The sequence below is a fragment of the Nomascus leucogenys genome, chromosome 5 (genome assembly GCF_006542625.1).
Source record: "Nomascus leucogenys isolate Asia chromosome 5, Asia_NLE_v1, whole genome shotgun sequence".
Classification (NCBI taxonomy): Eukaryota; Metazoa; Chordata; class Mammalia; order Primates; family Hylobatidae; genus Nomascus; species Nomascus leucogenys.
The window spans coordinates 20,493,713-20,507,728 of record NC_044385.1 but is presented as its reverse complement, the minus strand read 5'-3'; the positions used below and the strand labels follow the sequence as shown (position 1 = coordinate 20,507,728).

At 44.8% G+C, this 14,016-nt stretch overlaps 1 pseudogene; it reads left to right on the top strand.

Annotated features, from left to right (window-relative positions):
- The first annotated feature begins 434 nt into the window (after positions 1 to 434).
- Positions 435 to 885, top strand: LOC115835044 (annotated as a pseudogene).
- The last annotated feature ends 13,131 nt before the right edge of the window (positions 886 to 14,016 follow it).

The following is a 14,016-nucleotide window of genomic DNA, read 5'->3' as shown; positions in this document are numbered from 1 at the left end:
AAATATTTCTGTCCTTTGTATGCATGAATGACACCACGAGAAGACAGCATAGGGAGTGGTTACAAGCAAAGAATTTGGAGACAAAATAAATGCTCTAAGGGAAAAAGACAAGTAGCCAAGGAGCACTGGGAGAGGGCTCGGAGGAAGCAAATTGTTCATCCATTCCCCCAAATCAGTGGTTCTCAGTAGTGAATCAACATGCGCAACATTTGCCTGGGAACGTGTCTACCACCCCAGCCCTACTGAAACTTCAGGGGCGAAGCCCAGCAATCTCCTTTGACAAGCCTTCCAGGAGATTCTGATGTGAGCTCAAGATTGAGAACTACTGATCCAGATAGATTTTAGCTGGTCCTAGGGCTTCCCAGAAAGCATTTTTAAAAAAGCAGAGATTCTCTTCCACAGGAGGCCTACACGCTGCCGCCTCTGCAGCCACCATGTCTCTAGTGATCCCTGAAGAGTTCCAGCATATTTTGTGAGTACTCAACACCAGCATCAGTGGGCAGTGGAAAAAAAGCCTTTGCCATCACTGCCATTTAGGCTGTGGGACAAAGATCTGCTCATGCGGTGTTGAGGAAAGCAGACTTTGACCTCACCAAGAGGGCGGGAGAACTGAGGATGAGGCGGAACGTGTGATCACCATTATGCAGGATCCATGCCAGTACAAGATCCCAGACTGGTTCTTGAACAGACAGAAGGATGTAAAGGTTGGAAAATACAGGCAGATCCTAGCCAATGGACAGCAAGCTCTGTGACGACCTGGAGCGACTGAAGAAGATTGAGGCCCATAGAGGGCTGCACCACCTCTGGGGCCTTCGTGTCTGAGGCCAGCACAGCAAGACCACTGGCTGCCATGGCTGTACTGTGGGTGTGTCTAAGAATGACTAAGTCTGTAGGCCTTGTCTGTTAATAAATAGTTTATATACCAAAAAAAAAGAAAAAGAAAAAGCAGAGATAGTGTGGGATGATTACCTGAGAAAAAGCTTTAGCTACCTTGCAGGGGTGGGAGGAAGGGACAGGACTTGTAAATGAGGCTATTCTGGCAAGAGAAAGATCCTATAAATAGAAATGAACTGACAGCAAATAAAACAATCCAAGATGTACCTTATCTCTCTGCTCGTACTGCATTAATTTGCAGCACTTCTAGAATATGGCTCAATGACGTAAGAGTATATTCACAGCATATTTCTCAGTTTAAATAAAATGCACAATGTGGGCCCAATTATGTAAAACGTACGTGCATATCAATCCATATTTAGAAAAAATATTAGAAGATTATATATCAAAATGTGATCATCTCTGGGTGGTGGAATACGAATAACCTTTACTTCATCCTTTATGACTTTTTTTTTTCCCCAATGTTTCCATAATAAATAGGTATTTTTTAATAATAAAACAACTGTAATAAAGTGACAATCTTGTTGGGTCAAAATAGTCATTTAAAAAAGTCTGTATAGCCCTCTCTGGAGGCTACCTCTCTAAGAATTTATGTCACACTGATAATTAGCACCACCTGTTACACTTGTGCTAAAACAGGCACAAAGAACGTTGGATTCAGAACGTATAAAGAGATTGTTAAACTCATCAGCTCCAGTTGAAACCAGCACAGCAGGGAGAGCTGCAGAAAAATGTGAGTCAGAGCCCACCCTGGGGCTCCGGGGCCCCGCTGGGGCTGGCCCAGGGCCCTCGTGTGCTTCCAGCACGTGAATCTGGGTTGCTGGGTGTCCTCAGCAGCCTGCAGAGACCCGCTGCCCTTCTGCACAGCTTTGTTCGGGAGCCCCAGCACCTTCTCAGTTTTTACACCCTGATTTCCCACCAGGGAGAGGCCCTGGGCAAAAACAAAACAAAATTAAAACACTGAAAGGGCTCTCAAAGCCTAGAAAGGAAGAAAGGACAATGGAACGTGATGTAAGGGTCGCTAAACAGCCAGTGACTCAGCGCTTCTGCACCGTCAACACCAGCTGCAGCCTGCAGCGGTGGCCGTGGCAGCTCACAGAACAGACACACACACACACACACACACACACACACACACACACACACACACACAGTGCAAACGTTACACTGCCTAGAGAATGGCAAAAATTCTGACTCTTAGACTGTGCTACAGCCAAGAAGACACAGAATCAAAGACTTCTGGAGCTTCAAGGAGCCTGGCAGGATATCTAAGTATGTTAGATCTTAATCCAGTTTTCCATTAACATCTTTTATCAAGATCCCTAAGGAGGGCTGGGCATGGTGGCTCACGCTTGTAATCCCAGCACTTTGGGAGCCCAAGGTGGGAGGATCATTTGATGCCAGGAGTTTGAGATCAGTCTGGACAACATAGTGAGACCCCATCTCTACAAAAAACTAAATATTAAAAATTAAAAAAAAATCCCTAAGGAGCTGGACTTGTCACTGGGGTCAGATTCTCCAAACTGGACCCACTGTCTGCCTGCAAGCATGGCTAATTCCTTCTGAAATTCTAATTCCTTCTGAAACATCACACGATGAAATTTGATTAGTGTGGTAGATTCTAGTGTGGGCTTCTGGAGGAGACTTTAGGGGAAAATTCTCACCCTTCATGAGTCATGTGAGGGGCTGGCAGAAGAGTCTGCACAAATCACAAATGGGAGTGGGGGCCGGGCATGGTGGCTCATGCCTGTAATCCCAGCACTTTGGGAGGCTGAGATGAGCGAATCACTTGAGTCGAGTCCAAGAGTTCAAGACCAGCCTGGACAACATGGCAAAACCCTGTCTCTACAAAAAATACAAAATTAGCTGAGTGTGGTGGTGCAGACCTGTAGTCCCAGCTACTCAAGAGGCTGAGGCAGGACGATTACCTAAACCTGGGGTGGTCAAGGCTGCAGTGAGCAGTGACTGTGCCACTGCATTCCAGCCTGGGCAACAGAGTGAGACCCTGTCTCATAACGAAACAAAACAACAACAGTGACAACAAAAACCAAGTAAGAGTAGGACTCTGTCCCGTAAAGTTTGGACATGGGCAATAACTCTGTCTGCAAATGTATCATCTTATTAAAAGGTATATTTTTAAATTCAGCCTTTACCTCAATCCAAGTCTGTTGAAGCAACTCCTCCCACAGAATGAGTTGGGCTCACCCACTCCTCCCAGATGGCTCTGCGCCCACTGGGCCCACAGCAAGGAACCCTGCAGATTAGGTTGGTCTTAGGAGGCCTGACGCTCACCATTAACCACCAAATCCATTTGTTGGACCAGCACTGCTCATGGGATGTGATCAAAAAGCAACTTTATTTTTGTTACCCACTGCTCCTTCAATATTTATTCCACGAGGAAAGATCTTTCCTGACATTAGATAAAAATTACGAGGACTCCAGAATTTTTCTGCTCACTCTAAGGTATTAGATCATTCTATGGGCATTTTAAACCACAAGATACAGTCTCATTTGAGGAATTAAGTGTCTGAGTCTGGCATGGTAGAGCACACCTATAATCTCAGTGATTTGGGAGGCTGAGGAGAGAGGATCACTAGAGATCAGGAGTTCAAGACTAGCCTGGGTAACAAAGTGAGACCCCTTTTCTAAAAAAAAAGTTTAAAAACAGCTGGGCATGGTGGTGCATGCCTGTAGTCCCAGCTGAGGTGGGAGGATTGCTTGAGCCCAGGAGTTCAAGGTTGCAGTGAGCTATGATCATGCCAGTGCACTCCAGCCTGGGTAACAGAGTGAGAGAAAGGAAAGGGAAGCGGAGGGGAGGGGAGAGATGGGGAGGGGAGCGGGGAAAGAGAGAGAGGAGAGAGGAGAGAGAGAGAGAGAGAGAGAGAGAGACAGAAAGAAAAAAAAAAAGAAAGGCTTTAGCGGCCATCTTGTATCCCCGCGTGTGTGTGCCTAGTCTCAGCTGTTCCACCCAAGACCCCCTGAGCACCAACCCTAGTCCCCCGCGCGGCCCGTTATCCACTCCGACAAGATGAAAGAAACAATCACGAACCAGGAAAAACTCCAAGGAACAATGATCCACTTGAACAACCCTGAAGTTCGGGCATCTCTGGCAGTGAACACTTTCACCATTACAGGCCATGCTGAGACAAAGCAGCTGACAGAAACGCTACGCAGCATCTTAAACCAGCTTGCTGCAGTCAGTCTGACTAGTTTAAGGAGACTGGCTGAAGCTCTGCCCAAACAATCTGTGGATGGAAAAGCAGCACTTGCCACTGGAGAGGATGATGATGATGATGAAGTTCCAGGTATTGTGGAGAATTTTGATGAGGCTTCCAAGAATGAGGCAAACTGAATTGAGTCAACTTCTGAAGATAAAACTTGAAGAAGTTACTGGGAGCTGCTATTTTATATTATGACTGCTTTTAAAGAATTTTTTGTTTATCGATCTGATAAAATCTAGATCTCTAATATTTTTAAGCCCAAGCCTCTTGGACACTGCAGCTCTTTTCAGTTTTTGCTTATACACAATTCATTCTTTGCAGTTAATTAGGCCGAAGAAGCCTGGGAATAAAGTTTGAAACAAAGGTTAATAAAGTTCTTTGCCTAGAGGAAAAAAAAAAAAAAGAAAGGAAGGAAGGATTGATTAGGGGCTAGGCGTGGTAGCTTACGACTGCAATCTCAGCACTTTGGGAGGCTGAGGTGGGAGGATCACTTGAGCCCAGGAGCTTGAGACCAGCCTGGGCAACATGGCGAAACCCTATCTTTACTAAAAATACAAAATATTAGCCAGGCATGGTGGTGAGCACCTGTAGTCCCAGCTACTCGGGAGGCTGAGGTGAGAGAATCACTTAAGCCCAGGAGGTCGAGGCTGCAAATGACCCATGATTGCACCACTGCATGCCAATGGGGGTGACAGAGCAAGAAGCTGTCAAAAAAAAAGAAAAAAGAAAAAGAAAAGAAATTCAATGTCTGGGCCAAGAATCCAGAATATTAACACTTTAATATTCATTTAAAGAAGAGGCTTTCCAGCACTTCCCATGCCCATCCTGTAGGAAAGAGCAGAGCTCAGGAGACACAGTTCTTACCAGGCTCTCCCTGTTACAATTGTCCCGTCCATCTCCGCTCCCCAGGCTTGGATTGAATTTAGAATGTCTCCCAGCCTGCTCTCTCTGCCATGAGGCTTCCATCTGTTGGTCCCAGCTCTCTGTGGAAGTGCAATTCTTTCCTAAATGCAGCCCTGTTTTCTCCTCCACCTCCCTCCTCTGCCAAGGCTGCTTTCACAGGAGTTCCCCAAATGCAGATCCCAGAGTATTTACACATCGAAATAAGCAAATGCTACAAATTAGAGTTTTCTCCTCTCCCTTCCCCAGCCAACTCTGGTTACTAACATTTACCAGCATAGCACTGCATGCAGTTATAAATGTAGTAAATCATACTGCCATATATTTCTATATCCAGATCCTTCCTATGGCATGGCTGGAAGACAAGATTCCCAGTCAGAGCCACGATAGAAAGAGGGTGGATGGGTGGAGGCTTCGTTTCACCTAGGAATTTCCCCAGGGGTAGTCAGCAAAAGTATGCTGAAGGAAAAGACAACAGATTTCCCAGGGCCTGGAGGAAGCACCTGTTTTCTAGGAAAAGTAATTTTCTTTTTTCTTTTTATTTTTTAAAATATATTTTTAGTAGAGATGGAGTTTCACAATTTTGGCCAGGCTGGTCTCAAACTCCTGACCTCAAGTGATCTGCCCACTTTGGCCTCCTGAACTGCTGGAATTATAGGTATGAGCCACTGCACCTGGCCTCAGGAAAAGTAATTTTCTTTCTTTTTTTTTTGGACAGAGTTTTGCTCTTGTTGCCCAGGCTGGAGTGCAGTGGCACGGTCTTGGCTCACTGCAACCTCCGCATCCCAGGTTGAAACAATTCTCCTGCCTCAGCCTCCCAAGTAGCTGGGATTACAGGTGCCTGCCACCACGCCAGCTAATTTTTCTATTTTTAGTAGAGATGGGGTTTCACTATATTGACCAGGCTGGTCGCGAACTCCTGACCTCAGGAGATCCACCCACCTTGGCTTCCCAAAGTGCTGGGGTTACAGGTGTGAGCCACCGTGACTGGCCAGTAAAAGTAATTTTCTAACAGGTGAAGGAGATGAGTGGGTCTGTGTACCTCAGAATGGGGACACAGGCTGGGTGGCTAGAGAGTGGCCCACTGAGGCAGGGCTGCCCCCAATAGGCAGTCTAAGACCTTGCTCATTTGGCTGGCAACTCTCCCTGCAGTAGTGGGGATGTACCCAGACTAGGAGGATTGGTGAGAGCCCCAGACTTGGGATGTGGAGGGCTGGTTTCTGACTGTGACAGTTATGATGGTCCCTGGAGAGGGTAGGGGAAGAGGGAGAAGCCTGTGAGTTAACAGTGAAACACCCTGTAGCAATGACCCAGTGAATGAGGGATTGGCAATGCCAAGCTCCTAAAGGAGCATTAACTGTGCTGGGGGCAAGGATGCAGGCTCCCACAGAGGTGGAATGAACTGCCCTGGCAAGTCTAGGACCCGTGAAGCCCCACTAAGACTCCATCCCCCTAATTCCAAAAACAGGAAAATGTTTTTAAATCAAATCCGCTCTGTTTCCTCTATTTCTCCAGATTTGTTTTCTTCTTGGACTCATTATCTTTATGGAAACTAGGTCGAATTGGATTCTTTTCTATTTCTATCAGCCATGTATAGCACCATTCGCTTTCTAATACTGTTAGAGAGTCTTTCAATTATGTTAAAAATGAAGCCAAATTTGCCATTCTTAAAAACGTTTAAGCTTCCATGCAAGTTCCCTTGACCTGCTTTTCTTTTGTCCCCTTGGGACACAGAATTCCTGTTAATGATACCTTATGACACTGCAGAAGACAGGAAGACATTGAGGTCAAAGGGCAGCTGACCCTTGAAACCGACAGACTGGAGAAGAGCCATTTTTCCCTTTCCCAGGTCACAAATGATGTGGGAGAGAAGTTGCCAAACACTGGCCTTGCTTGTTTTTTAAACATCAATTTAGGAAAGTATAGACACAAGGAAGAGAAAATTCAATACTAATTCAAAGAAATGTATTTAATTTGAATGTTGGATAAACAGTAGGTATGTCATGAGGTAATAATAAACTATATTTTGACATCCAAATTTCGAGAACTTAGCCAGGTGTGAGGATGTGTGCCCATTGTCCTAGCTACTCCGAGGCTGAGGTGGGAGGATCGCTTGAGCCCAGGAGTTTGAGGCTGCAGTGAGCTGTGATCACACCACTGCACTCCAGCCTGAGTGACAGAGCAAGACCCTGTTGAAAGAGAGAGAGAGAGAGAGAAGGAGGAGAAAGAAAAGAAAGGAAGGAAGAAAGAAAGAAAGAAAAAAGAAAGAGAAAGAAAGAAAGAAAGAAAGACAGAAAGAAAAAGAAAGAAAGAAAAGAAAGAGAAAGAGAAGGGGAGGGGAGGGGGAGGGGAGGGGAGAAAAAGAGAAGCCAAAAGCTGTGCTAAGGAGTCTCAGAACAACACCCCCAACCCATCCAAGCATTCTTAGGCTTAAATGATAATTATCCCAGATCTGGAGGTAACAGGGCAACCTAAAACCAATGCTCCTGTTTATAACATTCACCCCCAATCTGACTTGCCACAATCTTAGGACTAAGGTCCTAGACCCAAATCTACGGTGTTGGGGTTGACAAAGACCATCTGATGGTTCCACTAAACCAACTTAGACCTTTCTGATCTTATTTAAAATGGGGGACAAGACTGCCTCTACCCCTAAATCGTTATGTCTATTACTGTGCTACCATCTAATGGCGAAGTGTATTAAAACACAAATGAAACCTAGTCCAAGGAACACTGACTACCCTTACATTTTTTTTTCCTATGGCCAATAGTTATATCTCTCTCTCTCTCCAGATAAGGCATCAAATTTTATCCATCATTCATAAAAAATGCCCCCAGATCTAAGATTTCTGGTAGGGAAAAATAAAGTCTAATTTACGCAGAAAAAAATTATGTAACATTAGGGAGGACAGAGGGATTTTTCTAAAACACTCTCAAAGTGTACGACATAAGACAAAACATTATTTTAAGATAGATATTGTTTAACTTTCTCATATATGAGAAGTTACTAATGGCAGAAATATTAATGCAGTATAGTATGTGCATAATGCATTACCATCTTACGGAGAGGATAAAAATGAAGCCATCACCCTCTACAGAGACTATTCACCACCCTAAAAATAAAGTCTCATAGCAAAAATAAAGTTTTACTGTTACGTGATAAAAAAGATAGTGGATTACCAACATTTTTCCCTCTGCTCCTGCTGGCTGAGATTTCAGATTATTACAACTTATTTGGGAATTTTCCTCCCAGGGATAAATGTTAGAAGTGGGGATCATTTTGGGAAATGTACTAGGCAATGAAAACAAAGAATGCTCCTCCCCACCCCAAGCTCTTCTTTTTCTCTAAAAGGGCACAGGACATATATATTGGGGATTTTCCACTTCCTGAGCAGTTCCATTAATGTCACCAATAACTCAAACTTTAAATCACATCAGGAGAGAGCCAGGTCCCCAAGAACTCCTGGGACACAGCCAGCTGGTCCACAGTGCATCGAGGCTTGCTGCAGAGACCCCAGAGAGTGGTCCTGTATGGGCTGGGAGGGTGGCATGGACAGGTGATAACCAGACACTCAATCAGTTGGTAGGGCACAGCTGCCATGGGAACAGAGAGTGAGATGGGTAGGTAGAATTAGGACACCCCAAAACATGGCTTCGAACACCAGTTGTGCTGTGAAATTTTGAGACACGTATTAGTACACTTACAAAAAATCTAGAGATGCAAATTTCAAGTTGATTTCCAACCAGGGCGTAGACAGGGTCACTATAAGAGCTGAGAATATAGCTTCTGGGTTGGGATACACACTGATGTGCCCCTTCCCAAACAGTGCCTCTCTTTCCCACAACTATTGGAGCACAGAGTAATGGAAATCGTGTACTGCTAAGTTATAAGCATATGTAAAAACACAAAACTGGGCCAGGCGCAGTGGCTGATGCCTGTAATTTCAGCACTTTGGGAGGCTGAGGTGGGAGGATTGCTTGAGCCCAAGGGTTTGAGACCAGTTGCTACTCAGGCAGCTGAGGCAGGAGGATCCCTTGAGCCCAGGAATTCTAGGCTGCAGTGAGTTATGATCAAGCCACTGCACTCCAACCTGGGTGACAGACAGCAAACTTGCCTTCGAAAAAAAAAAAAAACAACTCACAGAACTGTACAAAACACCACATCTCTTTCCCTCTTGACCTTTATTTTCACCCCAGCCCACAGGTAAGCTACAACCACCAGTCCTATCTCCTAAATCAGTGGTTCTTAAACTGTTGTCCCCAATCAGCAGCATCAGCGTTCCCCTGGGAACTTGTTAGAAATGCAAAGCCTGAGCCCGGTGCGGTGGCTCACGCCTGTAATCCCAGCACTTTGGGAGGCTGAGGTGCATGGATCACCTAAGGCCAGGAGTTCGAGTCCAGCCTGACCAACATGGTGAAACCCTGTCTCTACTAAAAATACAAAAATTAGCTGGGCGTGGTGGCACATGCCTGTAATCCCAGCTACTTGGGAGCTGAGGGAGGAGAATTGCTTGAACCTGGAAGGCAGAGGTTGCAGTGAGCCAAGATCGTGCTACTACACTCCAGCCTGGGCAACAAGAGTGAAACTCCATCTCAAAAAAAAAAAAAAAAAAAAAGAAAGAAAAGAAAAGAAAAAAGAAATGCAAAGCCTCAGGCCTCATCCCATTATTACTGAATCAGAAACTCTGGGAATGGGTTCCACAAATTTGCTTTTTAACAAGTTGTCTGGGTGATTCTGATACACACACGGGCTTGAGAACTGCTGTTCCAAATGCAGATGCTGAAGGCGCATACAGGGATGCAGTTTGTTGGCTAAAAGATGGCAAACAAGGGTGTGACCAAGTCTAGCTAAAACGTGAAGCTCTGGAATCAACACCTTCTTCCTGTACCTTCAACTCCCTCAGATGTCATATGATGTGGCGTTTTGGTCCAGACCACCCCAGCAGCTTTAGTGGGGTCAGCCCACCTCAAGAGCCTGGTTATTTTCTCTGGGAACTGAAGCAAAGTCGTTGGAACAAACGTAGTAATCCGAGGTAGAGTTAAATAGAGAGGTCCTTGGGGACCCTGTATCTCCCTATTTTGTTTTCTAATCTTTAGGATCAGTGGTTCATTTCCTAGTCCAGCAAGAATGGTTGGCAAGTCTGGGCTGTTAGGTGGGAGAAACACCGCCCTGGAACACTGAGATCTCGTTGTACACAAAGGAAACAGCGTGGTCCTGCTAACAGCTTGGGAACTGAGATAGCAACAGAACCACCAACAGAACCCCGTGAAAAGAGGACAAAAAGCCATTTATTGTATGGTTGTTCTTTTCTGATAAATATAAAAGTTACAGAAAAGTCTAAATAATACTGTAACTAAAACCTATATTCCCACCACCTTGATTAATAACTGTTAACGCTGTGTCAAATTAAACAGCAGTTTTGCAAAGCTGTGAAAAGACTGCATCTGGCAGTGAGCTGGGAAACAAAGAGGAAAACAGCTAGAATAGGGAGAAATGAGCTAAGTATTTCTGAAATAATTTTTTAACAAAGAATGTCCCCGTTCTTTTATCAGAAAACATTTCAAATATGAAGTTTCCACAGAGCCATTAATAATAGTTTGTAAATTTGCGTAGCTAGAGGCTGGAGAGTTGAAATTTACAAGTAATGAAGAGCAGAAAAATAGTTGTAGAGGAAGCCAGCTCGTTTCCTTGGGAAAAACAGAATATGCTTTAGGACAACCCCCCGCCCCCAACCCCCTGAAGAGAGCAGGAAAGAAATCAGGCTGGTTCAACAGAAATCCGGCTGCAGATCAAGAAAGTGTGAGGCTTTCTCATCGCTGTTTATGGAGTTGAGGCCAAACGCTGGAAGACCCAGAAGAAAGAACTGTCACCCAGGGCATTCCCTTGCTGGCTGACCTTGTACTATCTGCTTGGTGTTACCCATCAAAGCAGAGGGGCAGTAAGAACATGCACTGAAGTAAGAATCATGAGCTATTAGTGCTCCTACCCAGGGTGGGGAAAACATGGAAGTGTGGAGGCTGGAGGGCTGCTTCCCAGAGGATAAGGTCACAGGGAGCTGAGCTGGCCAAGGAGCAGGCAGGAAGGGCTGTCATCTTTGCTCTGATCCAACCAGTTTTACAGTCACCATGGCAGCCCCTGTGGCAACATCCAGAACTTCTGGAATGATATCTCCTGCAGCTCTGAGGGTGTGTCTTCTGTACTTTGACAAGTGCATTCCATTGCTGAAGGGCAACAAAATTTAAAATATTTATCCTTCCCTCTTAACCCTGCTGGAAAACCTCTTCCTTGCTTAGACAAACCCATTTCCCCTGTAGGCAGGACAAACATGGAAAGGGACAGAGAAGTTTTTTTTGTTTGCTGTTTTTTGCTGTATAAGAGGGCTAGAGGAGGGGAAGTCTAGACTAGACATCCCCTGGATATCTCTCATTTGTGTACATATTGGTAAATTTCATATATTCATTGGAGAATTTAATAAAGTTAAGCATAGAGTTCAGCTGGGCAGCCTCAGCTAAACTTCCCACATTCCCACGCTCCAGGTGCAAAGCTGTATTGTCTATCAATCAGCACCTGCCCTTTCAAAGAAATGCTATGTGTCATCACAGTCACAGGCTTTATGAGGACCAAGGGCACCAAGCCCCCAACTCATGTGCTTCCTCCCACATCCTTCGGAACCTCAATTGATGCAATGAGAATCTGTTTGCCACAGCCAGAGCAAACTGCGGAGGATGGCTGCAGAAACATTCAGGCCCATTAAAAACCAATAACAAGAAATGGTTTTTTCACCTGGTTTCCTATGCAAAAAAAAAAATTAGGGGAAAAAGAGAATGTAAAATACTCATATGTGTGGCTGTGTATGCATTGCTCTTACCTCTATTAGAAATTCATTCTTTTAGCCAATAAACATTTTTGACACTTACTATGTACAAAGCTCTGTGCTAGATTCTGTTAACAAACATAAGTAAGGCATACCTCCTGGCTTCCAAGAGCTCATCACACATAAAAACTAAAAAATCGTATTATAAGTTCTATAATTAAGGCTCTTTCATCTGGTCAACAAAGATTTATTGTACACAATGTGCCAGCCTCAAGTATGAACAAGTAATTTTGAGAGCACAGTGGCCAAATATAACTACCATTCTCCTTTCAACCATGAAAGGTGTGATGAAAGAACTCCCATGGATACGCTTTTTAAGGAGAGGGTCCCTATCTTTTTGTACACCGGTCATACCTGGTGTGTGCCCGGCAAACGTTCAATAAATACTGCTCGTTAAATAATGGATTTTTTGTCCTGTTATTCATTAAGCATTTTCAACCTCATCTTTCTTTGCCATCTGCTCCCTAATTCCATAAGCACTTATGGAACATCTACACATATGCTGGGAGCAAGGGCTATAGAAACAAGAAGCTGTTCAGTGAGGGAAACAGGAGCGAAACTAAACTGAGCCTCAAAGAATGTGTAAGAATAAAACAAATTGTGGCCAGGTGCAGTGGCTCATGCCTGTAAACTCAGTACTCTGGGAGGCCAAGGCGGGAGGATTGCTTGAGCCCAAGAATTCAAGGCCAGCCTGGACAACATAGGAAGACCCCATCTCTACAAAAAAATTTTCAAAATAAAATAAAACAAGTTGTGTGTGTCCAAGGGATGACATTCCATGGAGGGAGGATGGTTTAAGAAAAACATAGAAGAGAGGTGCAGTGTGGGCATGTGGGGATCTCCACACAGTTCAATGTCTTGAGCTTTGCACTTTCAAAAACTTGATCTTGTCAGATCTAACCTTGAGCTAACCAAACTTTTGAGGGAAAGTGTATCAACTAGAAGGCCGATTCCTCAAGTCATTACTCTGTCGGTAGGCTAGATGTTCATGTGGGCATTGGAATCTGTATATATCCAAAAGGATGCTTGAGTGAGCATGACCTTGGGGCAAGTTGCAAAGCTAGTGATCTTGTCATCAATGTAGGATAGCCGGATGCATCTGTCTTTATCACCTTCTTCCCTCTCCCTCTGTCATAAACAAGCTTCCAGGATGCTGCACTCTTTTCCTACTTCCTCAGCTCACACACTCCTCACCCCATTGCAATCTGGATTCTACCCCACCTCTCCCCTGAAGCTGCCCTCACCTAGGTCATAAACGCTCTCTCTGTCGCTAAATACAGGATTCCTCTTAGTCCTTCTCATTCTTGATGTGTCTGTAGCTTCCGACCCTAAGATGAGCTCTCCTTCATCCATTTCGACGCTACCACTCCTTCCTGTTTTCCCTCTGATGTCACAGGCCCCCTTGCATCTTCCTTTTACTCTGCCAACCCTACAACTAGTAGTTTCCTCCACTGTTCTCTCTCTCGGTGAGATCATGACTTTAATTGTTACCTGTATAGGCTAAAGATTCCCAAATTACGACCGGTGGCTCTAATGGCTTTTTCAAGAAATTGTGGTAAAATACACACAACATGAAGTTTACCACCTGCTATGGTTTGAATATTTGTCCCCTCCAAAACGAATGTCAGAATTTATTCCCCAGTATGGCAGTATTGAGAAGCGGGGCCTTTAAGAGGTGATTAGTCTCAGTTATCATTCCAGCTAGGTGGCAATGCCTTGTGATGCCAGGGCAAGGCTATTCAGGAGGCTATACATGCTCTGAATCAGCATCCAATATATGGTGCTCTTTCTCCGAGGGCCAAGATTCAGGAGTCCAGGAATCAAGGGGTGGAAATAGAAATGGCACCGCTCGCCATTACCCCTAGTGACCCACTAGCAAAATTTTTGTTTCCTGTTCCTGCAATTTTATGCTCTGCTGGCCTGGAGGTCTTAGTTCTGGAGGGAGGAATGCTTCCATTAAGAAACACAACAATGATTCAATTGAACTGGAAGCTAAGACTGCCACCCAGCCTCTTTGGGCTCTTTATGCCTCTGAGTCAATAGGCCAAGAAGGGAGTTACTGTGTTGGTTGGGGTGACTGATCCAGACTTCCAAAGGGGAAATTGGACCTCCACTCCACAATGGAG